Source organism: Acomys minous (genome assembly GCF_964271855.1).
Source record: "Acomys minous genome assembly, chromosome: 9".
NCBI classification, from domain to species: domain Eukaryota; kingdom Metazoa; phylum Chordata; class Mammalia; order Rodentia; family Muridae; genus Acomys; species Acomys minous.
Genome location: NC_140490.1, coordinates 122,521,671 through 122,547,479, shown reverse-complemented (window position 1 = coordinate 122,547,479; position 25,809 = coordinate 122,521,671).

The window sequence follows — 25,809 nt, the reverse complement described above, 5'->3', positions numbered from 1 at the left end:
TATTGACAAGACTTCTCTAAAGAGGAAGAAGTCAGAAAAGTAGCGAAGAGGTAGAGAAATGGTAGTAGAGGCACACAGAATTTCATATAGGACATTAAGAATGATGGCGTGGAGAAAGAAAACGTGAAACAAATGTAGTATGAAATTAATGTTGTTAAAATCAGTGTGGAAGGCAAATGCGACGCTCATGCTGTTGTGCCTGTGCTGTATCACCCTTGAAGCATCCCATGGATGGGGTTGTTAGTGCATTGTCACTGTAGTTCTCCCTATGCTTATTCATGCCATGAGCACTGTCTCATTTCTTTCTAGAGAATTAAGGCATAACTGATTATCTGAAAGATGTCTGGATACTTTTCTTTCAGATAAAGCCTCTAAATACAGTAAAATGTATTTTACTTCTTTCTCTTGTCTGTTATTATTTTTATTTGTAGGATAGAGTTGCATTGGATCTGCTCCTACTTTTTCAACAGCTTATTGAGTTATGTTCCAGTTAACATTTAACTCACTGAGTTTAATTCATTGATTTGAAGTATTTTTGTATTGTTCTTCGTATATTCACACCATTTTGGATCATCCCAATGCACTTTTAAGGTATTTTGCTCTCCCTTAAGGAAACTCCAAACATCTTAGATCATCTTCCATTTCTAAATTCTCTTCAATCCCAGCAACCAAACCAATGTAGCTTTTAATTTTGTCTATTCTAGGTATTTCATTAAGGCAAAATCATATAATATCTAATATTTTGTTTCTTGTTTCCTTCACTTAGCATGTTTTGACAGTTCTCTATGTTGTGATGTTGACACCTTATCCTCATTTCTCCCAAATAATACTCCATTGCGTTGATCTATTGTGTCAACTTCATCCATTTATTAAGTTGATAGATAATAGTTTTTTCTTTTTGCTATTTGAAGAAAGTTATTAAGGCCATCTCTGCATAATTTCTTATATATTTAAAAATATTATTTGCTGAATTTATAGGAAGTAATTGCTGCCTTATTTGGAAACATTTTATTGCACATGCATGCTTATCATTTTAAAGAACTTCCCAAGTGATTTGCAAGGTTCTTGTAACATTTCACAATCCCACAAGAAAATGTGGCTTTTCCTGTCCCTCCATATCCTTGCTAACACTTATTACATGTCATGTTAATCACAGTTAATTAAGTTCCAGGGAAGTGCTACCAAACATCATTTTGACTTTCACTTTCTCCAGACAGAGGGAATTGAGCTCTTTCCTGCAGTTGTCACCACGTATCTTTATTAGATAGAAGGCTACTCTGATCATATCTGATTTAGGTATATGTCATAGTATTTATTTTAATATTCTGTATACAAATCCTTTACCAGATAGTTATTTTGTGAAAATTTTATATCAATCTAAGTTTTCAATTGACTTTCTTGTGATTTCTTGTGAAATATATTTCAAAATGAAGGTAAATTTATTATTGTATGAGCGCTGTGCTTGTGGTGTGTATTTAGAATGCTTAGCCCTATTCAATGCTCTACATATGAATTTCTAGGTTAATTCTACTCTCATATTCACACTAAGTTGATAATCCATATATAACATGTTTTTATATAAGAGAGTGGGGAGGGACCCAAATCCTTTCTTTGACAATTGAATATTCAATTATATGGGCATCTCTTATTAAGAAAACTATTTTTTAGTTGTTGTGTTGTATTATCCTTGCTAGAAACCACTGTACATTGAATGGATAGCTTTATTTCTGGAATCCAGTTTCTGTCTCAGTGACCTGATTATTTAGTCTAATGACAGTTTCAAAAAGTTTTGATTGCTGTAGTTTCTTTGATATTAGAAAGTGTGAGTTCTAATTTTTTTTTTACCACTTACAATATGTGTATTATATATTTTATTCCATATAACAAATACCATGCTATACATTACAGAATTACATATTGTACTTTGTTTGTTATATAATATGTTATTATTGAGCTATTAAATACTCATTTCTGAGATCTAATATTTCTGCAGTATATTTGTACAGTTTTTATATTTTATGTATATATATGTATATATATGCACACACACACAGACACATACATGCATGAACACACCATACACACATACACACAAACACACACATCCTACTTTTCTTTCTTCCCTCTTTCTTTATTTCATTTATTCCTATTCCACCAGAAATATTTTCATAATAAATGTTATGTTTCTTTTTAAATGTAAAAATAAGCTTTAGTATTTACACATTTTCTGTTTAATTAGTCATCTGTTAAATATATGCTGATTGCCTGGTATACTTAGGTAATTTACTAAGTATATTTCAGTAAAAATATTGGAAATTTCCTTATTAGGGCTTTCATTTCATTAGAAAGGACAGTTAGCATTATATCAAATATAAGTAATATTATGGGAAACAATTGCTGGGACAAATCATAATGAGATGTGTTTTCATGTTTGTGAGGAGTATTGTCTTTTGCAAATTAGTCATACAATACAAGTGTAAGAATGTATTTTAGCAGACACTAAAATAACAAACAATTAAGACTATCAAAAGAACTTAGAGAAAATACTATTGCATGCAGAACATTCTCTTGTCTCTGCAGGATTGCCACCAGCACGTTGGATTATTGATTTTTGCTAATTCATTTCTGCTGTGGCAGCTTCAGTCAGCATCCTGGTGACTGCTGCTTCTCTCTGCATCATTCCTTGGATTCTAAAAGAGATTTTACAAATGATTCATGTTTATGTTTTACTTCTCTTCTGTTTTTTATTTAAATTGAATCCAATATTAATTGAAAATATCATGACAGAAATTTATCACTCTTTGAACTACTGAAATTTTAGTATGTATTAGAAGCATATACAATTTAAGATGACCTCAATCATATCTGATATTATTTCCATGACTATACCACTTAATATGGCAAGAAGAATATATACTGTGAAGCCAAATGAATTATTTGTTCAATACTTGTCCCTGAAGATCGAACAGTCTATGGAATCAAGGGCACCCTCTACAGGTGAATAATAGTTAACTGTCATAAGTAAAACCAAGACCTTAGTCTCTTTTTTATTGAATATTTTTTATTTTTTACATATACATTTATATTATTACACATATATACAATAAATTACCTGTAGTAAGAAGAACCATGACACAATCAGGAATTGTGTAAATGTTAGATTATTAGTGTTTTGTCTATTTGTATTTGACAGCCTTGATGAAAATATCTTTCCTATCTTGGTGCGTCTAAAATTCTGAATGTAAATCAATCTCTATCACATCTTGTCATTATCAACTTAAAACATCTATCTAGACCTAAAAATATCTTAAACCCTAACTAAACTACCTGGTCTTCAACCTCATAGGAGACTTGAAAAGGAATTGATTACCTGAGTATGCCGGGAGTGCAGGTTAGTAGCTTCCCAAATGAGAAGATTACAGACAGTTTGCTACCTGAATAGTCACCCAAACTCCCTTAAAATGTTGGAGCATCATCTTCAGCCTTCTGGCCCAGTATATCTAACAGACATATTTGTCAGGAAGGGACTATTGAAGACTTGCTTATCCTGTCTTGGCATAATTTGGCCTTTGACTCTGCCTGCATCCAAGCCTGCCCTTTTTAAAAAAAATTTATTAATAATTTTATTCTTGTTACATCTCAATGGTTATCCCATCCCTTGTATCCTCCCATTCTTCCCTCCCTCCCATTTTCCCCTTATTCCCCTCCCCTATGACAGTTCCTGAGGGGGATTACCTCCCCCTGCATATGTTCATAGGGTATCAAGTCTCTTCTTGGTAACCTGCTGTCCTTCCTCTGAGTGCCACCAGGTCTCCCCCTCCAGGGGACATGGTCAAAGGTGAGGCACCAGTGTATGTGAGAAAGTCATATCCCACTCTCCACTCAAGTGTGGAGACTGTTCTGAAGCCTGTCCTTTTTTAAGCAGAGTTCTGTCTGTGGTAGAAACAAGGACATTTTGTCCAGTGTCTTGTTTGCTACATTTGGAGCCATCTCCATGAGGAGGTTCTTTGATGCTCATCATCTTCTTTGAGGTAGGCTGGGTGTTGCCAGGAGTTAACCTGTCTTATTGTCAGTGAATCTTTAAAATAATAAAAACATTATAAAATGCCATATTCTGCAAGCCTCTGAGGTTTTTAAAGACCTTATCTTACTATTTTATCTTATCTTTCTAGAGTCATATCTATTTCTTCCCCTAAGATGTTTATTCTTGTGATATAGACTAGTAATTGATATGACTATGATTTGATCAACTAACAATTAACTTGTATAATTTATTTGTCCTGAGGGAGAGGAAAAGAAGGAGGGAGGGATGGGGAGTCTGAAGGGGTGAGGGAGGGAGATACAATTGGGATGTGAAGATTTAAACTACAGAACAAGCAGGTAATTTATATTTCCAATCCCACCATATGGAAATAGCTCTGAGTCTGGCTGAGACATGAATGTCCAGGCATAGACAATGCTTCTTGTTGGCTATGGAACCCCTGTGAATTATTATTAGATGCCATCTTAGTATGGCATGAATCAAGATTTAAAGACATCTTTATTTTTCCTGCTCAAACAAAGAGCAGAAAACCAGCCTTAATTGTTTTGTGCATCACACACATCTTATGTACTTATAATTTTAGGTCTGGATAATGCTTGTGAGAAATTATAAGCTTTCAGAACAAAAGAACCAGACACTGACGTTGTATCAGATCTGAGAGGATTCATTCTTCTCAGCATGCTGGACACTGACATCCTGCATCCTTCATGTTCCAGCACCAAGTGCTTCAGTTGCTGTTCCTCATCAGAACAAGACAGCTCCCAGGATACTTTCAAAGAAAACTTCCAATCCCAATTGGTCCAGCATTTCAGACTGTCCCACACAGGACTCTACTTAAGCCTGGAATTTCTCAACATTCAGAAACTGGACCTCAAATGCTATTCCTCATTTGTTTAACCATTTCCACTATTTTATATGGCCCCCTACGAAGGTGTTATTCATCCAAAATCAGGTAGAAGAAACCTTAAGAGGACGGTGCCCCATTTCCTTTAAGGGGGGTTGGGTAGGTTTTGGTTGCTTTCTTGGGAGTTGGTTTCAAGTTGTTTTTGGTCTTATTTATAGAGAAACAAGGGTAGACTCAGAGATGTTTCTCTTTTCCTTTATCTTACATTCTTAGGTTTGGAGATAGGTGTTGAAAAGAAAGTAGGAGGAAAATAGGAATATATAAGGAAGATAGAACAAAAAGCAGATTAGTGAATTTACTCCTCAACTTAATGTCTTAATTGTCACTCACAAGGTTATTTTTAATTCACTGGTATAAAATTTTGCATATAGATGCAAAATAAGTTTAATTTTAGATACAGTAGTATAGAATTCAAATGTAAGATTATTCTTTACACAACATATATATGTATATATATAATTTCTACTCTAATATGAGGTATTGTATCCATATATCTCAATTATAATACAAGATTTTCTTTCAATATTTGGAAAGTACTATTTCAGACTATTTAAGACCTCAGTCTTGCAACTGCCTGAGACTGAATTGCACTGTCACCATGGCCAAACTTGGAAGTAGGCTCTTTCCTAGAGTGTCTAAGTTAGAGTGTCAAGAATGTCAGCACCTTCCGTTCCACCTTTTTGGAGCTAGGCAAAAAGCCTATCTAACCCCCTAATGCATCCAATAGTGCAGCAGTCAGTAGGTCCTCTGGACCTGCTTTTAGCAACTTGTTATTTGGAAAGTCATATTGTCACTGAATACTGGTGCAAGAAAAGCATAAAACTTTTTTTTTTAATAGTGAAGAACATTGAAATTATTTAGTATATGCTAAAGAGTGACTTTAGTTTTGTATTAAAGCCTGGTCAAAAAAAGGTCTGAGTATGTAAGTCAGCATGTGATGTAGCTTTTTAAACTTAACATTTTTCAAAATATATATGCAGGCTCAGGTTCGGCTCAAGGGCATCTAATAATATAGAGTCATGACGAACAAGTTATTTCTTTGGAGGGAATAAATTTTTCCCAGTGCAAAAAATTAGACATTGTAGAGGCAGCATGAGCTATTTAGAAAAGTTTCCTGTTCCTTTAATATACTTTCAGTATTTTGAAAGAATTTGACTCATTTCGCATGTGGGATCAGTGTGCTGCTAGCTTGCCACTATAAATCTGTTAAGTAACTTACACAGTTACATACTAAGGTCCCTGGTATTCTTTATATTTCTTAGCTTTAGACATTTTAAGAAAAAGTATCTGAGCAATGCTATCCCAATACTTTATCTAAAATATGTAAATAAAAATGTCCTTCCTGACAGTGATTAAACATTTATATGTATGATATAAGCACATCATACACTACCAATTTAAAGGCAGTTCATACCACTTGAACATTTTTAGCCTTGGCTAACACCTTTGATTTATTTACCAGGTTATATTGTTCAGAAGTTTATTCATTGACTGTCATAAGCACTTTGCCCTATGCTGAGATTGCACATACATACTGGATAGCATACGGTGTCTGCTTCAACAACTGCCCTCAAATAACCAAGGAACATAAAATGTGGTGTATTTCATAAGTATTTTGCCAAGATAAGACAGAAATTTGATTTGTCATGCAGAGGATTTTATAAACTACAGAAAGTTTTACGTAAAATTTATTATTAAATGGATTTTATATTTACTCTATTTGTTTAAAAGATCAGAGGTGATAATTTCCTAAATTCACTCTTCAGTACAAACATCAAAATACAATGTACAGTTTAGCTCTTAAAAACCTACACCAGAAGCAGAAATCCAGTATGTTGTTCCATTATCATTTGTATTTTGATACTTGAAACTATGAAAATAAAAGGCTCGATTTGTATATTGGAAAGACTAAGGATTATTTTTTCCAGTGTTTTGTTTATACTATCATCATCATGGGCAGAATGCACAGAGGAATACATTTTATATCAGTATATTTGTGACAATAGAAAGAAGGAATTCTTTGTTTAATAGTATTTTTTACAATAATCTTTAAATCTTTGATACTTTAATGGAAAACTTATGCATTTGCTGAATGTTTATAATTACTAAGGATACAAAAAAGAAACTCAGCAGTATAATACAATTTGTATGTACATAGAAAATTCAGTTTATGGTAAGTATTGTTAACTAGTAATCATTAGTAGCCTTAGAATATTGCCTGAAATTCAGTAACTGTAGGATTAGAGCAATGTGTCATGCATGCTTAATTTCTGAATTTTAACTGTGCAAAGTCACTTTATATTTCATTTATTTACTCCTACTTTAATTGAGGGACTTACATTGTATTTTTTAAAGTTCCTTCTTTGCAAATGACAGAGTTGATGCCTTCCTTTCTGGGCTGTTTTTCACTTTAATGTATGAGATACACTGAAGTAATAAAAGCCACACCTACAACTATTTATATTAATGATAGTAACAAGTAAAAGAAGATGCAAGACACCTGTATACCTCTCTTCACTTCACACAATGGTAATAAGTAATGGCTATTATAAATTTTAGGTGAAGCACCCCTGAAGTCTAACAAGGTAAAGAATTTATCCACAGCTTATCGTACTACTGGTAGGTAGTAGAAACCTTAAGAGATGAGATCCCCTGGGCCCAAATCTGCCTATCATAATGTTCTACTTGTAGGCTTCTAGGACCCTCTGGATCCTTCTACTTTGCCATTCTCCCATGCTTCTCTCATCTAGAGTCCCACTAGAATGTCCTCCCCTCTGTCTCAGTTTCCTGGTAAGTGAAGGCTTTCGTGGGACATGCCCCTTGGGCTAGTATGCAGATAAAAGTGAGTAAATACCATTTGAGTCTTTTTGCTTCTGGGTTAACTCACTCATTATGATCATTTCTAGATCAATCCATTTATCAAACTAAGGCACCAGCCAAGGACAATACAGGCGGTAAACCTTAAACCCCTACCCAGATCTAGACAATGGACAGAACACTCTCCACAGTAGAGTGGAGAGTGGGATATTACTTTCTCACATACTCTGGTGTGTCACATTTGACCATGTCCCCTGGAGGGGGAGACCTGGTGGCACTCAGAGGAAGGACAGCAGGTTACCAAGAAGAGACTTGATACCCTATGAACATATACAGGGGGAGGTAATCCCCCTCAGGAACAGTCATAGGGGAGGGGAATAAGGGGAAAATGGGAGGGAGGGAAGAATGGGAGGATACAAGGGATGAGATAACCATTGAGATGTAACAAGAATAAAGTAATAAAGGAAAAAAAAAAGAAAAAAAAAAGAGATGAGATCCCCAAAAAAGGCCAGGGCCAGATGGATTTGCCTATGAGTCCTACCAGATCTTCAACAAACAACTAACACCAATCATCTTCAAACTATTCCACAAAATAGAAACAGAAGCAGCATTACCAAACTCATTCTATGAGGCCACAGTCACCTTGGTACCTAAACCACAGTAAGAGTCAACAAAGAAAGAGATTTCAGACCAACTTCTCTTATGAACATTGATGCAACAATACTCAATAAATACTTGCAAACCCAATCCAAGAACACAACAAAAATATCACTCACCATGACCAAGTAGGCTTCATCCTAGCAATGCAAGGGTGGTTTAATATACAGAAATTCATCAGAGTAACCCATCATGTAAGCAAACTGAAAGGAAAAAAACACATGGTCTTCTCCTTAGATGCCAAAAAAGCACTTGACAATATCTAATACTCATGTTTAAAGTCTTGGAGAGAGCTGGGATACAAGGCATATACCTAAACATAATAAAGGCAATATAGCAAGCCTATTGCTGACATCGAACTAAACAGAGAGAAACTTACATCAATTACACTGAAGTCAGGGAAAAGGCAAGGCTGTCCATTCTCTCCATATCTCTTCCATATAATACTTGAAGTCCTAGCTAGAGCAATAAGACAACTAAAGGAGATCAAGGGGATACAAACTGGAAAGGAAGAAATCAAACTATCACTATTCAGAAATTACCTGATGATGTACAACACTGATGTGAAAGATTCTACCAAGGACTCCTACAGATGATAAACACCTTCATTAAAGTGGCTAGATACAAAATCAACTCAAAAAATTAATAGCCCTCCTGTATACAAATGACAAATAGGAAGTGAAAGAAATTAGGGAGACTACACCCTTCACAATGACCACAAATAATATAAAATATCTTGGCATAACTCTAACCAAGCAAATGAAATAACTTCAAGTATTTAAAGAAAGAAATCAGGGAAGATGTCAGAAGATGGAAAGATCTCCTACGTTCGTGGATCAGGAGAATCAACATAGTAAAAATGGCCATCTTACCAAAAGCAATCTACAGGATCAATGCAATTCTTATCAAAATTCCTACACAATTCTTTACATACCTTGAAAGATCAATTATCAACTTCATATTGAAAAACAAACCAACAAACACATCCAGAAAAGCTAAAATAATCCTGTACAATAAAATATCTTCCAGAGAAATCTCCATCCTGGATCTCAAGGTGTATTATAGAGCAACAGTGATAAAAACAGCATGGTATAGAAATAGGCTGGTTGATCAATGGAATTGAATAAAAGACCCAGAAATAATCCCACACACCTATGGACACTTGATTTTTTGACAAAGAAGCCAAATCAGTACAATGGAAAAAAGATAACACCTTTAGAAAATGGTGCTGGTATAACTGGATGTCTACATGTAGAAAATTGCAAATAGATCCATGTTTAATACCCTGCACAAAACTGAAGTCCAAGTGGATTAAAGACTTCAACTTAAAACCTAACATACTAAATCTGTTAGAAGAAAAAGTAGGGAAGATCTTTGAATTTATTGGCATAGGAGACAACTTGCTGAACAGAACATTAGCAGCTCAGGCACTAAGAGAAACAAGTATTATTATGGGACAACATGAAACTGAAAAGTTTCTGTAAGGCATAAAGACACTGTCAACAGATTAAAATGACTGTCTATAGACTGGGAAAAGTTCTCCAACAACTCTACATCGGACAAGGGCTAATATCCAAATTATATAAAGCACTCAAGAAACTAAACACTGCCAAACCAAATATCATAATGAAAAAATGGGGCACCAGGATAAATGGAGAATTTTCAACAAATGAATATCGAATGGCTGAGAAACACTTAAAGAAATGCTTAATGTCCTCAGTCATTAGGGAAATACAAATCAAAACAATTCTGAGATTCCATGTTATACCAATTAGAATGGCTAAGATAAAAAACCTAAGTGACAGTATAAGCTGTGGAGAAAGTATAGAAAGAGGAAGGACACTACTCTGTCGTTGGTGGGAGTGCAAGCTTATACAACCACTTTGGAAATCAATCTGGCACTTTCCCAGAAGATTGGGAATAGTTCTACCTAAAGACCCAGCTATATTACTCATGGGAAGGTATCCAAAAGATGCTCCACCATACAACAAGGACATTTTCTCAACTGTGTTCATAGCAGACTTATTCATAATAGCCAGAATCTGGAAACAACCTAGATTTCCCTCAACCAAAGAATGGACAAACAAACTATGGTACATTTACATAATGGAATACCATTTAGCTATCAAAAACAAGGAAATGTTCAAATTTGCAGGCAAGTGTATGGAATTAGAGACAATCATCCTGAGTAAGGTAACCCAGATCCAGAAAGACATAAATGGTGTATACTGACTTATAAGCAGATATTAACCCAACATAGATGCCCTCTGACAGACTTTACCCAGCAGAGGATAATGACAGATACTGAGACTCAAGCCCTACTCTTGGTTTAGAGCTGCCAGTTGTACGGACGAATGGGGTGGGGGTGTCAGAAGCTCTACAGAGAGATCACCAAGGCTGGTGGATCTGGACCCAAAGGAGCCTGCACAAACTGATGCATCAACCAAAGACATAGAAAACAGAGAACCTAGATCCCCTGTTCAGATGTAGCCCATGGAGAGCTCATCCTATGCCACATGGAGAAAGGGAGTGCAGAAGACTGCTTCTGATATGACCTCTGGTGCCTGCTATTTGACTGTTGCCCTTTGGCAGAGAAGCCCTGTGGAAACACAGAAGAAGTGGATGCAGGCTATCCAGGTAAGACCTGATAGGCTGTAGTAGGCAGTGGGAGACGAGAACTTCATTGATCAGAGGACTAGGGGAGGGGAATAGGGTGGAAAAGAAAAAGAAGGTTGGAACAGGAATATAAAGGGAGGAGATTACAATTGAGACGTAGTGTAAATAAATTATTATAAAAAAGAAAAATTTTACAAGTTTTCTAGTTTTGAGTGTTCTGTTCTATGAGCACAAAATGGACTAAGATATACAATTGGTCTTGGAAGCAGGTATGTGTCTATATAAATACTTCGAAGGGTATAAATAGACTTGGAATTAGACAATAGGCATGGTTCGAGAAATTTAGAAGAACAGATAGCAAAACTTGGTATTGAAGCTCTGTTGGTGACAGTTATGATAAGTGTTCAAGATAAAAAGCAGAAATACATTTACCTCAATGATTTTGATCAGGATGTTGGTAGTAGCATGGGTAAAATAAAGCCAATTTTACGGTGTCTCAGAGAAAACTAAGGAACATCTTATTGGAAGTTGTGATAAAAGATTTCCTTTTAATGAAGTGGCACACATTTTTTACTTATTTGGGTCTATGCTTAAGGAATTAATGAAAATTAGAATGTACAAGAAAGGAACTTTAAAAAATGTGAAAACATCAATTTTAAAGAAAAATAAGAAACCCCTGCTTGGTCCTTCTGTGATACAGCCAGCATTGGTGATCTGTCTCTGTTCCCTGAACTCCATCACCTGGGCCATTACTCTACCTGTCTATCTAAGGAGGCCTGTTTGCCCCAGGAACAACCAGGTTAGATACATTTTCCCAACCCTCAGCTCCATAGGACCCTCTGGTGCAAGTCAGCAGCGATGAACTGCACACTGTCCACTGAGCCTCATAGTCCAGGCCCCAGTGCTATCTCCCTTCCTGAGGAGGCCGCTAACCCCAGGCACATCCAAGTGGCTAGTAAGCACTAGAAACAACACAATCGACAAGAGCCAGGGCTGGATGGCAGCACCAGAGCCCAGACATCCTCCTAAGTCAGTTTCTGGATATCCTAACACAGCAAAAACACAAGAAGATGATTTTAAATTCAATCTTATTAATGTTATGAAATTTTTATTATCATATTGTGAGACCTACATATGTCATGGACAAAGGTATTAACAAAAATTTTAAATCTAGCAACTACTGTTTATTTATTAATACCTTTGTCTATTAAACTAAGAGGAATAGAAAAATGGTTTAAAGATTAAAAAAAAATGAAGGATAACCAAATACAAACATTTAGAAAACCAAAGCCTGTATGTATAAAGTTAAAAAAAAATCTTGCGAAACTGTCCAATGACCTCTTTTAGAGGATTAGCAATTAATGGAATGGAGCAATTGTATTCTTTGACACAATGGAAGAATAACCTCACATTAATTGGCAGGACTTCAGTATGCTCCTGCCACTACAGTCCCAGAGACCCATGAACGTGGAATGGTTTGAGGGTACTCCATAACATAATTTTTAGAAATTTTATTATAGTTCTCTTTGATCATCTAAAAGTTGTGTCTAAGAAGTCCTAAGTAGGGTTGTGTCACCATTCAGGAGGCACAGCAGCGAGTTTTATCAACATCTTTCTTCTGTTGCCTTTGAAGATCTGAGTGTAGAACCTCTGAATCCTTGGCAGCTTCCACTTACATTTCAGTGTTTAGACACAACAGCCTGAGAATGTCCAAGCTTGTTGTAGAAACAGGAGCTATAGAAAGTCTCATGTAAAATGTCCAGTGGAGAACCATGGCACAAGTTTTTCACAGTGATATAGAATTACAGAGATATTTTGTGTAAAATAAGCTTGGCAGACACGCAGTTATGAATATCCAACCTGTGAAAGCTTGTGCAGAGATGGAGCCAAATGAAAAGACAGGGGTTGGACCACTGAGAATTTAGGGAAACTTTTTCAACCCCAGTGTGTCCAGGTAATGATACATGGAGGACTCTTTATTTGTAATGCTGAGCATTATTTTCCAGTTGAGTTTTGTCTATTGGGCCAAGTGGTCCTTTCTTATTTCTTACTATTGTGACTTGTAATGGAAACAGTTATCCTATGCCAATCCCACTCACCTAGCACTGGGCTTTTCCTTGATAGCCTATGAGGACCAGGGAGGCTCTTCCCCCTCTATTATAGGCAACTCCATTTAACTATTTTATACATGTACGTAGCTTAAGAAGTTTCTGAAATAGAACTTCCCATATAGTAAGCCTTCTTAGAATGTCATCTCATGGGGATACGTTTCAGGTCAAGGCGAGGTGGCAAACTCTTCTTTATACAAGTCTCTCACTTCCATGATTACTCTACCAGGAAAAATGCTTAAGGCCAGGTATGTATTACCTAATTTTTATTTTTCTGGTCAACTGGGCGCCATAGACTTAATCATGTACCACAGGCTATTGCTGTTGGTTGCCCTCCAGAACTCAATGATGAGAGCATTCTGCTGAAGACACCATAGTAGCACACAGAGAAATCAAGCTGGTAATGACTTGGTAACTTCATGCTCACTGTTTAGTTTTCACAGTGCTAGAAGGTGCTAGGCACACTACAAATGGTGAAAAGTAATCATATGTCTTACCAGTTGGGAACCCTGAGAGCCACAGTAAAAACTGGAAAGATGTTTTCCTTTTATAGCAGTCACCAACCATTTTCTGCTTGATTTTAGAGCCAACAAGTCCAGGCATTATAATAAAAGAGGATATCTGTAGGATAACAGTATTCATTGGTCATGGATGTTGAACCCAAGAGAGTGGAAGGGAAAATTTGTGAGGCAGGTAGTACAGAGATTGCAGGGGAGTGAATAGTGGGTGGACTTGATCAAAACACATTGCATTCATGTTTATAATTCACAATGATAAAATAATTGTAAAGATAGAAGGTTGACCAGTTGCGGGGGTCCCAGTATTGAACTTGCTGTCCTCCAAGAATCATGGGAAATAATTATCTGTTCGTTACAAGTAACAGAGGCTATCTATACAATAAAGGACAAAATGATTCCCACAGTTTGAGGCACTGAGGATTCACAGCACAATAAAATGTGTGATAAAATATGAGAGAAACAATGTGGGCACATGGCACAGGATCCACAGCCTTATCAACACATCACTTCTTAATTCTTCTTCAATGAAAGAAGATTAGGCAAAAAATTATTTTGTTTCACTTTTGTGTTAGACAGGTTTTAAGCCTTTATGTATATTAATATAAGAGAACCTAATATGTATATATAAATTATATATATAATAATTATATATATAATTGGTTGATAGGCTGCTTGAATGATAGTGTGTTCCTATACAAGGCAATCAAATTACATTGTTAGCAGTTTTCAAGCGAGAGAAGCAGGGCTAAATTCACAAGGGCTAGCTCTGTGTAAATGGTCAATCTGTTTCCATGGTAACCGCCTGGCTGAGTAAACTATAAATTTATAGGTGTTGGTTTGTGCCCTCTTATCTTAAAGAATCTGTAAGTGATTGTTTCTATAAATATTGTTTCCCTCTCTAGGATAAGTATAGGTCTGAAGACAAATTTAAGGAAGAGAGAGATTTTGAATTGCATAAACAGAAGATCAAACCGAAACCTCCTTTTTGCATTTTTGCAGTTTTCTATATTAAATATGATTTTATTGTGGTTACAAGTATTTTAATTTTAAGGAGGTACACTATCACATCTGTTCTCAAGGCATTCATTTTCATGATTTCCTTGACCACAGGTGCTGATATAGTTCCCAGTAATGCAGAAAGCTGTGCTGTTAATACAATCCATTACCTTCCTCTGAGCATTACATCAACAACCTACTTAGCAGACACAAAGAGGAGTTTAAAATATGATGGGGAGGAGAGATTTTCGAATCCCAACTCAGGTTGTGAATCTGGTTGGAATCTTAGGTAAACTTAAGTGTATATTTTACTTAAAACAATGGGGAGTTCTTATTTGTTTCTTACAAAATAAAGCACATGGTTATTTTATTTTTAAATTGTCATTTATTTTAAAAACTGTCTTTTCCTGAAAAGTAATGCCTAGAAATTAATTCAAATTAATATCAGAGGTCTTGCTCACTTCTTGTCACTTTGTAAGCACTTGACAAAGTATTTTCTTTATGTGATTTGATTCTGCGGAGAGTATGGTGCAGTTTGTCCTTTTGCTCATGCCCACCGGTCTCCTGAGAAGCTGAGATGCTTATCACAGCGCCATTGATGTGAAGGGGAATTCCATAACCCTGACACTTTCCGTGGTGTGCGCATGTGTGCATATAGGCAAGTGATAAAGTGCTTGAGAATTACTTTCACCATGTGCAGGATTGAGATTAGAAATAATAAGTTCATCATTATCATTATTATTTCTATTAATATTTATATAGCACCTTTACTCTGAAAAGCTCAAGAAACTATGAATTTTAAATTATCCAATGGGCTCAGATCTTAGCTGCACCCCTACATACTGAGAAAGACACAAAATTAATAATGCATCTGAATGACATATATTGCTGGAGAAATCTAATTCCATTGCTGTTTAGCTCTAGTCTGTTATTGAAAGATGGCACTATATATTTTCCTGGGAAGTCAGATAATCATTAGTATTTCAATACCAAGGTCCATTTGCTATTTATTTAAAATTACCTTCAGGTGACAGGTTATTCAAAAGTAAAGAAAAAATAAACTGAATTGTGACTTCAAAGACAAATTTATTCTCTGCATTAACATTCTAAAGTAAATTTGTTAGAAAAAAAATGACTACTATTTTTTTTTATAAAGGCTCCTAAATGCTGCATCTGCTTTATGCTCAGGATCTAAATGTAGATACATCATACTGAATTTTGATGGTACTTTAGGATGAATAAAATAGGGTTAAGTATTCTGTAATTGAGCTTATGTTATATATAGGAATGAATTTCAAGTTAATAGCATGGGATTATCTTTCTCTACTCTCCTGGTATAAAATTATAACATAATATTAAGATAACAGAGCTTTGAACTTAAGGGAGCTATTCAAAATATTAATTTTCCCAACAATTGTTCATTACAAGTCTACTTTGGGAAATAAAATACTAACAGTAATTATATTGAGTTTCAATGTAGGCTCAACTATATTAAGCCTAATATAACATATGCTTTGTAAGAGTGATATTTCTGTTATTCTTTTCCAGAAGTGATAATTTAATAGTTTAAAAGTTTATTCCATTTAGACTATTTATATGTGTGAAGATATTTGAAATAACATAAAAAGCTACTATGTAACTCCAGACATGTTTTAAAGTTATGTTAGAAAACATATAATTCTAATTTATAGTACAGACTTCTAAAGAAGTAATTTTGCTAGACCAGAGGAAGAAAGGGAGTTATGTGAACTGGGGTAGTGGAATAAATACTATCACCAATAGTGGTGTACCTCAGCTAAGAAATAACTTCTAAAAAATGTTCTACTTAACTATTTCTAATTAAAATGAAATTGGAACTAGAAAAATATAATTTCATAAGATCATAACACAGGTATTTGGTAGAAAATATCTAATTACTTTAAAAAAGCAGAAATCCTCTGGCTTTCCTCGTCAAGCAGATAGGTAATGGGAGGATTCTGATACAAGTGAATGTATTTTGAGGGCTTGTTGTTCAAAAACCCAAATGTGATCTGTCCATGACACTACTATTTCATGGTATGAAGTCATTATTTTCTTTCACCTTTTCAAATGTTTTTCCTGCTATACATCACCCTCACAGTGGGATTTATTGCTCAACCATTTTGCATTTATTTAAACAGGTGTGGGTTTTGGGAGTTTTATAAGGAGCAAACCCAATTTCAAACACCATGGGTGCCTCTGCAGCTCATTGAATCCTGGGGGACAGAGAGCTTCCTTTACTTACCTGTGTAGTTTTTACAGTCACAGCATGGCAAACTGCAGCTCCCTTTGTCATAAATATTAACAGCCTCTTATATAGAATTTAAGCATTAAGACTACAAGTGCAAATAGCAAAGGTATCTACATTTGAGTTTTTACATAAGGTTTTAATCCTTGTTAATTGTTTTATGTATTGGGGGAAACCAGCCAATCATTAAGGAAGCCACATGAATTTGCAGTCACACAAATTAAGCAGTAGCCAGGGGAGAATCTAGCCTCTGGGCACACACACGACTTGAAATTTACATAAGTGTAGCTATACATGTTGGTAAAATACATGATAGTTCATTTCTTCCTTCTTTGAGCTTATATTAATTTATAATTAGAAAATAAAAAATGATTTCATGGCAACTTTCTCATATATTCATATAATTGCACTTTGCTCATATTCCCCCAATACCATTACCTATCTCATTTCCTTCTTCCTACTGGAAACCTTCATTTACACAAATATTCTTATGCTTTCATACATACGTGAAATGTAATATGTATATAAATACAATAGTCTGTTTATATGAAAAAGATGGTGCTTTGTATTTCTTCCCTCATGACTCTTTCTAGTTTTCTCCTTCTTTAGAGCCTTATGCTCTTCACATTGTTCCATTTTAGTTTCATAATGTTCACATATTTAAATTTAGATACTATAAAGGAACAAAAACATGATACAGTTGAATTTTGAGTCTAACTCACAATGATATTCAGTTTCATTCATTTCCCTGCAAATGACATAGTTTCATTCATATTAAGGCTGAATAAACTATACACAATGTCTTCTTTATCCATTCATCTGTTAATGATATCTATGCTGATTCCATGTTTTGGGTATTGTGAATGCTTCACCAATCAGCAGAGATGTGAGGTAGAAGAAGACAGTAGAGCCTTTGGCCTTTCCCCAAACATTACTAAAGATAATATATACAAAAACTATAAGCAAACAATACTGTTAAGCACACCCAGAAGCTACACTGCACAAGGCTTTCCAAAATCAATGACTCACAAAGGGGGAAAGGTGTTGAAAGCTGATGTTTTAAAAATTAAGAACTCTTAAAAATGTTATATATATATATATATATATATATATATATATATATATACATATATATAACATATATATAGCATATATATATATCAACAATTTTATGAATCACATGAGTGGGCTTATGTGGATTTATGAGTGCTTAGGACATATAGAATTGCTAAACTTCATATTACACATTTTATAGTATTATCTTAAACATGTGCAAAATTCTACCTTCTGTAAAGGGAGTGTATTAAACAGAGTGGTTGAGAGATTGCACATGTAAAAACTTATGATGTTCTGAACAAGAGCCTCAACAATAGAATTGGTGAGAAATAGATGAATTTTGGATTTATTATAAATGTTGTTACAACAAAATGTATTGATGATTTCATCTCTTATATCTGGAAAGATTTGAAGGTACATTAAAAGTTATAGGCAATGAATAATTCAGAATTCCTTGAGTTATAAGGTGAATCATGTTTCTAAAAACCAGAATAAGGAAGAAGAAAAACGGATATTTGGATCTTGGGAAAAAACTAAGGTATGAGTAATATTTGGTCAGAAAGCATATCAAGCAAGCAGGAAATGGAGAGACTGACCAGATAGGACCCTGCCTTCCTGTAGTGATGAAGACAGAGATAGCATATAAAGGCTCATAAGTACAAACAGTTCCCAGAGAAGTAAATACAAGTGGGAACGAAACAGATGGTGGAAAGCCAGGGATTAGGGCATATCAAAATTCGGGCAGAATGACAAAGGGGAGCGAGAAAAAGTAAGTAGGTGTGAGAACCAGGAACTGATGTTATAAGGACGAGCTGTGGGTTTTATTTCAGTAAGAGGCACTGAGGGGCAACATGCCATGCAAGCACACTACAGTGAAGCTATAGTTTAAGGCCTCATTTTCAATTTCAGTTTATTTTGAGATCAGATATCTAAATAGCTCATGGTGGCCTAAATCTGTAATCATTCTGCTTCAGCTTCCTAAGTAGCCGTATTACAGGCCTGTTCTCTCAGGATGAGCTGGTTAAATTATCACCAGCAAAATTAAGAATTTATCTCAAGAAGTATAAATTGAGAATCAGAGATAAATACCAATAAATTGGAAGAGAAAATATATGTGAACATTGTCCATGCTTTTCGGTAACAAAGGGAGTCTTTGTGACTTGGTTGATGACCAATGGTTCTGAAAGCAATGGTTTAACAATTTGGTTCACTGTCCTATGGCAGAAAGTAGAGTAAGTGGAAAGTAAGAGGCAGAGGATGAAAAAAAGTCCTCCCAAATACCAACTATTATTCTCTATGGTGTATTTTATGCTTGTTGGGTGGTAAACATAATTATCAACATATAGTTATCATATATTTGCCAACTGGCCATTGCAATGGTGTCATAGGTACAAACATGTACCAGCAGACTCTGCTTTATGAAAGGTCTTGTCTAGTTGTGTCTCTCTAGTGGTTACTCCCTCCTTGTCTCAACCGGAAGCAAAGATTGCCTCAGCAAAGTGGTGGCCACTCCAGAGAAGCTCATGTTTAGTGGCTGACTCATGTGGGAGATTAAAACCTGATCACTTTGTCTAGATTCAGGTCCACTATGTTGTCAATGATCACTCAAATTATCCCTTCTTGAGATGGAGAGATGCCTCAGTGTACAAGAGCTCTTGTTGCTCTTGTACAGAACCTGAGGTCAGTTCACAACTGCCTGTACCTCCAGTTTCAAGGGAGCTGACCCCCTATTCTGGTCTCTGTAGGCATCTCTTCTCTAATATACATATACCTAAATTAAAATAATAAAATTGAACTAAAAGCTCCTCTTTACTGATAGTGTCAAAAGCAAAACATAGTTTGCACATTTTGGAAAATATTTTTAATGTATTATTTGATAATGTCATATATATATCTATAATTAAAATGATAATATATTTTCCATAATTCCCTTCTCCAAATTACTTTGAAATTCTATCTACCATCTACCTCCTAACTTCATGTTCTTTTTATTTTTTAATAACTCTTTTAGCAATAACAGTGCTGTCCATATGTACTTGGGTGTGGAGCCATCCACAGGGTCCCAAGCAACCTACACGTGATAACACATCCAATGAAAAATGATTCTCCCTTTCTCTACCAGCAAATATCAACTTACAATAGCATTTCAGTTAGGATTGGCATTCTCCTATGTGTGTTAGAATTTTTGCTGACTTGATCTTATGCAAATACTGTGTAAGTAACTTCAGATCCTGTGATTTTATGAATATAAATTCTGTCTTTTCCAGAGGTAGCACTTCACAGCTCTGCTCATCTCCTACCGGCACTTATGCTCTTTGTGTCTCCTTTGCAGTGATGTTCCCTGAGACTTGGTGGAGGAGGGGAGATTCAGAAAGATGTTCCACTTAGGACCTCACCTTCCTAGTCACTTACTATCAGCTCTTTGACTCTTGGTGGGGGAGGGGAGATTCAGAAAGATGTTCCACTTAAGACCTCACATCTATAGTCACTTACTATCACGTCTTTGACTCCTTATGACTTTCTACAATGGCTTCTGCCTACCTGCACTCATCTTATTCTCTGTCTGCCTAGTCCTGATGTCATCTCATTTTATGGAGTTGGTCTGGATTATGGAGTTGATGTTTACCCTATAACTCCAGCATCTCCCATGGAAGAATTCAACCTGTGACAGTCACTATAATACTGTGTTACACCTCCTTGCTTCTGGCTCATTAGTATAGTGCATAGCATCCAGTGCAATATGGAAGTGGAAAGAACATAATTTGAAGCAGTCTTTTAAACTTCCCTCCTCTGGATTGTCAGTTCGTTCAATAAACAGATATACCAGTAAGATTTCTCAAAAGCTGTCCATTAGTTTTCCATGTTCAAGTATTCCTTTCTTGATTCTGCTACTTCTCTAGTGTTTTATTTAGGAGAAAGAGAGAGACAGTGGTCAGTATTAGTTTCCTTATTTTTGTGAAACCATTAGTAGAATATAAAAAGTGCTAAAGGGCCACATATCTTTACATAGTCGTGATACAGCAGTAGGTTTGCATATATTCTTTAAATCTCTACCATGAATACACAAGAAGTCTTCAGGATAAAGGAATGAAATAGAAACATTCTTTTTTTTTTTTAATTTTTTGCTTATAAGATATGAACTGCAATTCTACACTGTTTATCCCCACTGAAAGTAGTCTTAATGGTTATTTGCCTAAAGAGGCAGGTTAAGGGAGAATCTGTTTGATAGCAGTAAAAATGTAATTGGATAATTTGAACTAACCTCATTTGAAGTTGACGATTGTGTTTTGTTGTCATTATTATCAACAGGATTTTTGCCGTAAAAGCTGAATGTGACATCTAAGGTGTAATGGTAAGAGAACAAAATAGGTAATTCATGACATTGAAGGTAATGTCTCTAAAGATATACTCTTTAGTAAGGCTCTAAGTGTGCCATTAACCCCATCCTACCATTTTGAATTTTTAGTGTGAAATGTGCAATTACTTTATAAAGACATCAAGAAAGAATCTAAAGCATTGGTGACACTTTTTGTTTGTTTGTTTGTAAATACAAAGGATAGGCGTGAGGAAATAATAACCCCTTGCCTTATTTACATTCACATGAGTGAATCCCATGGAGGCAATCCTGGGGAACAAGACTGAGAGGTAACACCAGGTGTTTCTTTTAAATGAGATGGGCATGCCAGTTAAATATTGTTAGGAGTCAGGCAAATGCGCTGAACCCAGACTCTGCCTTGCTGATTATTCTAATTAAGCCGGGCTGCTATTTAGCAGGGTAATGAAGAAGTGGAACCATTTTTAATTGGGGCACTCAATTAATTTCCTAGTCCATTCTGCTCAGCAAATTGTAGCATAAAAGTTTATTTTATTTTTTTCTCACCATTCCACTTTTGCCAGTATGGATTCTTGGACCTTGATAATTACTTGTTTGGCAGTGATATCTATTTGCCTTGGTGCTGCCAAGGTCAATATCAGCGGGAGAATATGTAGCTGAGAGTTCGGAACAGAGATCCATTCTCAGTGCTCTTTAGTACCACTCAATAAACCAATACCTGGGAGCTTATTTCAAATTTCACTCACTAGGTCTGTGTACAAAATGTTAACTGTGCTTAGGTTGGAGGTCAGGATGAGAGATGATTCTCATTTTCTTTCTTTGAATCTTTGCATTTAAAGCAGTGAACACATAACATTTTCTAGTAAAGGGAAACACAAACAAGATTTGAAAAAATTCATCTTCTATAATTGGCATATTTAAATGAAGACAACAAAAAGGAGTTTTATGATCAGGAACCAAGAGAATAATTTCTTCAAAAGTAGGCTCATGGTATGAGGAACAGAGTAACTAGATTTCCTTCTTCTACATAAATTGTTTTGATATGGTTAGTAGCGACATTTTGTTGTCTTTCACATTTCCACTGGCAAGAATGGCTGTTATCCATCTGTTTCTTATGCAATAAGCATTGATAGTGAATACAGAGAGTCTTACAGCTAAAAGAAATTCTAACTCTCCTGCTTTTAAAGACAATGCTGGATAGAGCTCTGGGCTCCTGTTCTGGGAGTGAGGTCACCTTAGTTTCTAGGCAGCTTCTCTTGGCTGTAGTGGGAGGTCAGAAACTCCAGGCTGAGCAGTGGCATTTTGGCAATATGGCATTATTCTTTCAACAGAACCTATGCAGTGCTGCATTTCATGTCTTTGTTTTAAAATCATAGATGTGTTAACCCTCCGGAAGCCACCCTGGTAAGAAAAGTATTAAACACTATGCCTTAGCATCTGATGGCTTTTTCTTTTCACTTATAATAATGAGAAACAGGTTACTTAATTTTCACCATCTTTGGTAAAATTATGTTTTTTCTCTCTCTGGCATCCTTGTAAGAAAAAATAAGACACCGAAGTATGAAATATGAGGCTGAAGATGGAGAAGTAATAGCGGAGTGAGTGTGAGGAACTGCTTATCATTTTTCATGGTTTCTGAGCAGCTGTAGAGATCAGTTCTAACAGCTGCAGCTGTTGAGGCAGCATCACCTAGTCATTTTATCCAGCAGCATTTTCCTCAAAAAGTCTCATTGACTATTATGAACATGTGTATTACATTTAAATAGAAAGCTATTTAATTTCGACAAAGTTACTTGTTATAGCTGTCTTCTCACAGTAGAAAGATGACGCACAATGGGGATGTTGTGATAACCACAGCCTCAGCTGGAAGATGGATTGGTCACCCCTCAGATCTCACTGACCGGTCTGGGTACCAGCTGAGTGTTAACCAGCTCTTACTCATCTTTTACTTATGAGTCTATCAGAACTGAACTGGTGCTAGAGACAGGATAGCTCTATGGTTTATGTTTATTCCTTTGGATATTTGTCTCAAGTGATGGAAAGGTCTTAACCATTCCATGGCCTGAAGAAGCAAAACCTTCCAGAATGTGTGAGGGAAGGCCTGATTCAGCCTGCCCTGCCAGCCCCTGAGATAGTCAGTTTTTGGGGTGACTGTGGTCCCTAAGTGGGCTGACTTCTGCAGCAGCTTGGTATGTGATCTTCAAACCAAATTTGGCAAGAGGACTCTCTGTGAGGTGTACAGATCTTCCTTCTAGCCATTTTAGATGGAGCTCCTTGCCGAACATGTGTGAGTAGTGAGGAAAGTGGATGGCAAGGCCTGTGACAATTTCAGAACCTCCTCCCTATGAGAGGCACTAGAAATGGGGGATTTTTCAAGTCACTATATTTTTTAAATGATTTAAGACTACAACCAGCTATTCTTAAATGTGACACTTTCTCATTTTATCTGATAATATTGATTGTGGTACATGAACCTCTTCTTGTATTTGTTTTTATTTATTTTTAATTTATTTTATCAAGCTAAAAACATGGTTGAAACACTTAAGGTGAAAAATCACAACAACAAAATACTTTCTTTTCCTTGGTGGATTGCCAGGCAGAACAGTTGGTGCCAATTGGCCACAATACCTTGCATAGAACTAATCCATGATGCACACAGCTAGGTGCATTCTGATCACATAGAGAGCTGCCGCAGGAGTCAGGATCTGATGTATTTATCTTCTTGAGAACTGCAGGTGGCCAGGTCTCTCTTTCATTGCTTTTGGGATCAATTCATTTTGGAGCTGATGGAACTAAGTAGCTTCACGTTTCAGGTACACCTGTCCCCATTGACTGAGAAGACTGCTGACTGATCACCAACATTCATCTTAAGGTCTCGTGGCAGATGGCTGTTTGCACTACCTGGCCAAGGGTAAATTTCTGGGGAAAAAGACAGGAACAGTTCTTTCCATTATAATTTGTACTAGAAGGTAACATGTGTGAGGAGATAATACTTCTCATAAATGTTAGTTTACCATATATAAGATTTTATTTTATGATCAAATCTTAATATTTTCATAGTTGGATGCACATAAAAGAAAAAACATTCTACAATTTATAATACTTAATCTGCTGTTAATTCATTTAAAGTTTATAAAATGCTATTTATATACTCTGCAGAGCTTTGAATGCTTGAGACCATATAAGTGTCTATACACAATTCATATCAGTAATATTTAGTTAAGACATTCCTTGAACAATTAATGTAAACATAAACCTATATAGATATGCAAGTAATATATGGAGATATATTTAATATATAATGCTTATATATTACATGCATATCTATATAGGTTTATGTTTACATTAATTGTTTAAGGATTAATAATAGGATTTGTTAGTTAGTGATCAACTGAGGCTTTTCTGAGGAAATAAATTTTGAAATAAAGGCTAATGATAAAGAGCAGTCCATGATGCGGCAGACACTCCCATGCCACTCATGCAAGGGTCAAAGGACTTGGCTTTAAGCAATTGCTCAGATAATCAGGCAAATTCTTTGGAGAGATATATATGTAGATTTCCATTGCTGTTGGAGTGATGTCAGCTGTGATGTAGGGATCAGGATGGTGACTCTCCTTTAGAGACAGGTATTCTCTTCCTGCTGTGTATAGCAGTGGCTATTCTCCTGCCTGAGGCAGGTAGAGGATGCCCCACATCTCGTTTCTTCCAACTGTGAAGATTCAAATTGAAGCTGTATTATTTAGAGTAGTTTATTCAATGCAATTGAATACCTAGTGGTTAAACAACAAACACTTTCCACTTGTTATTTGAGCACTGGAAATTTAGGAAAGGCATGATTTTCTAGAATCAGGTATATGTCAAATGTTTAAATTTGTTTATTTAAAATATATATCCTTTGAAATCATTTTTTTGTTTTCTGAGATTGTAATCTAATTACAACCTTTATGCCTTCCTTCCCTTCCTCCAGAACCCCCCTCTTGCCTTCTCTGATTCCGTTCAAATACATGCCCTCTTTTCTTTCATTGCTGCATGCATACACATATATTCCTAACTGTATAAATACAGCATGCATAGTTTGTAATGTTTTATTCAAGTATGGTTTCAAGGCTGACTGTTGGTTTTGGATAACCAATTGGTGGGGGTCTTCTCTGGGGAGAACTATTTTTCTCATCCCCAACATTCTTTATTCACCTTCTTTGTGTAGGGCTGAGGATGAGATGTCCCCTGTCCACTTTAGCACAGTGTAGGGTTGAGGCATCATGAGATGTCCCCTGTCCACTTTAGCACAGTGTAGGGCTGAGGCATCATGAGATGTCCGCTGTCTACTTTAGCACAGTGTAGGGTTGAAGCATCATGAGGTGTCCCCTGTCCACTTTAGCACAGTGTAGGGCCGAGGCATCATGAGATGTCCCCTGTCCACTTTAGCACAGTGTAGGGTTGAAGCAACATGCGATGTCCCCTGTCCACTTTAGCACAGTGTAGGGCTGAGGCATCA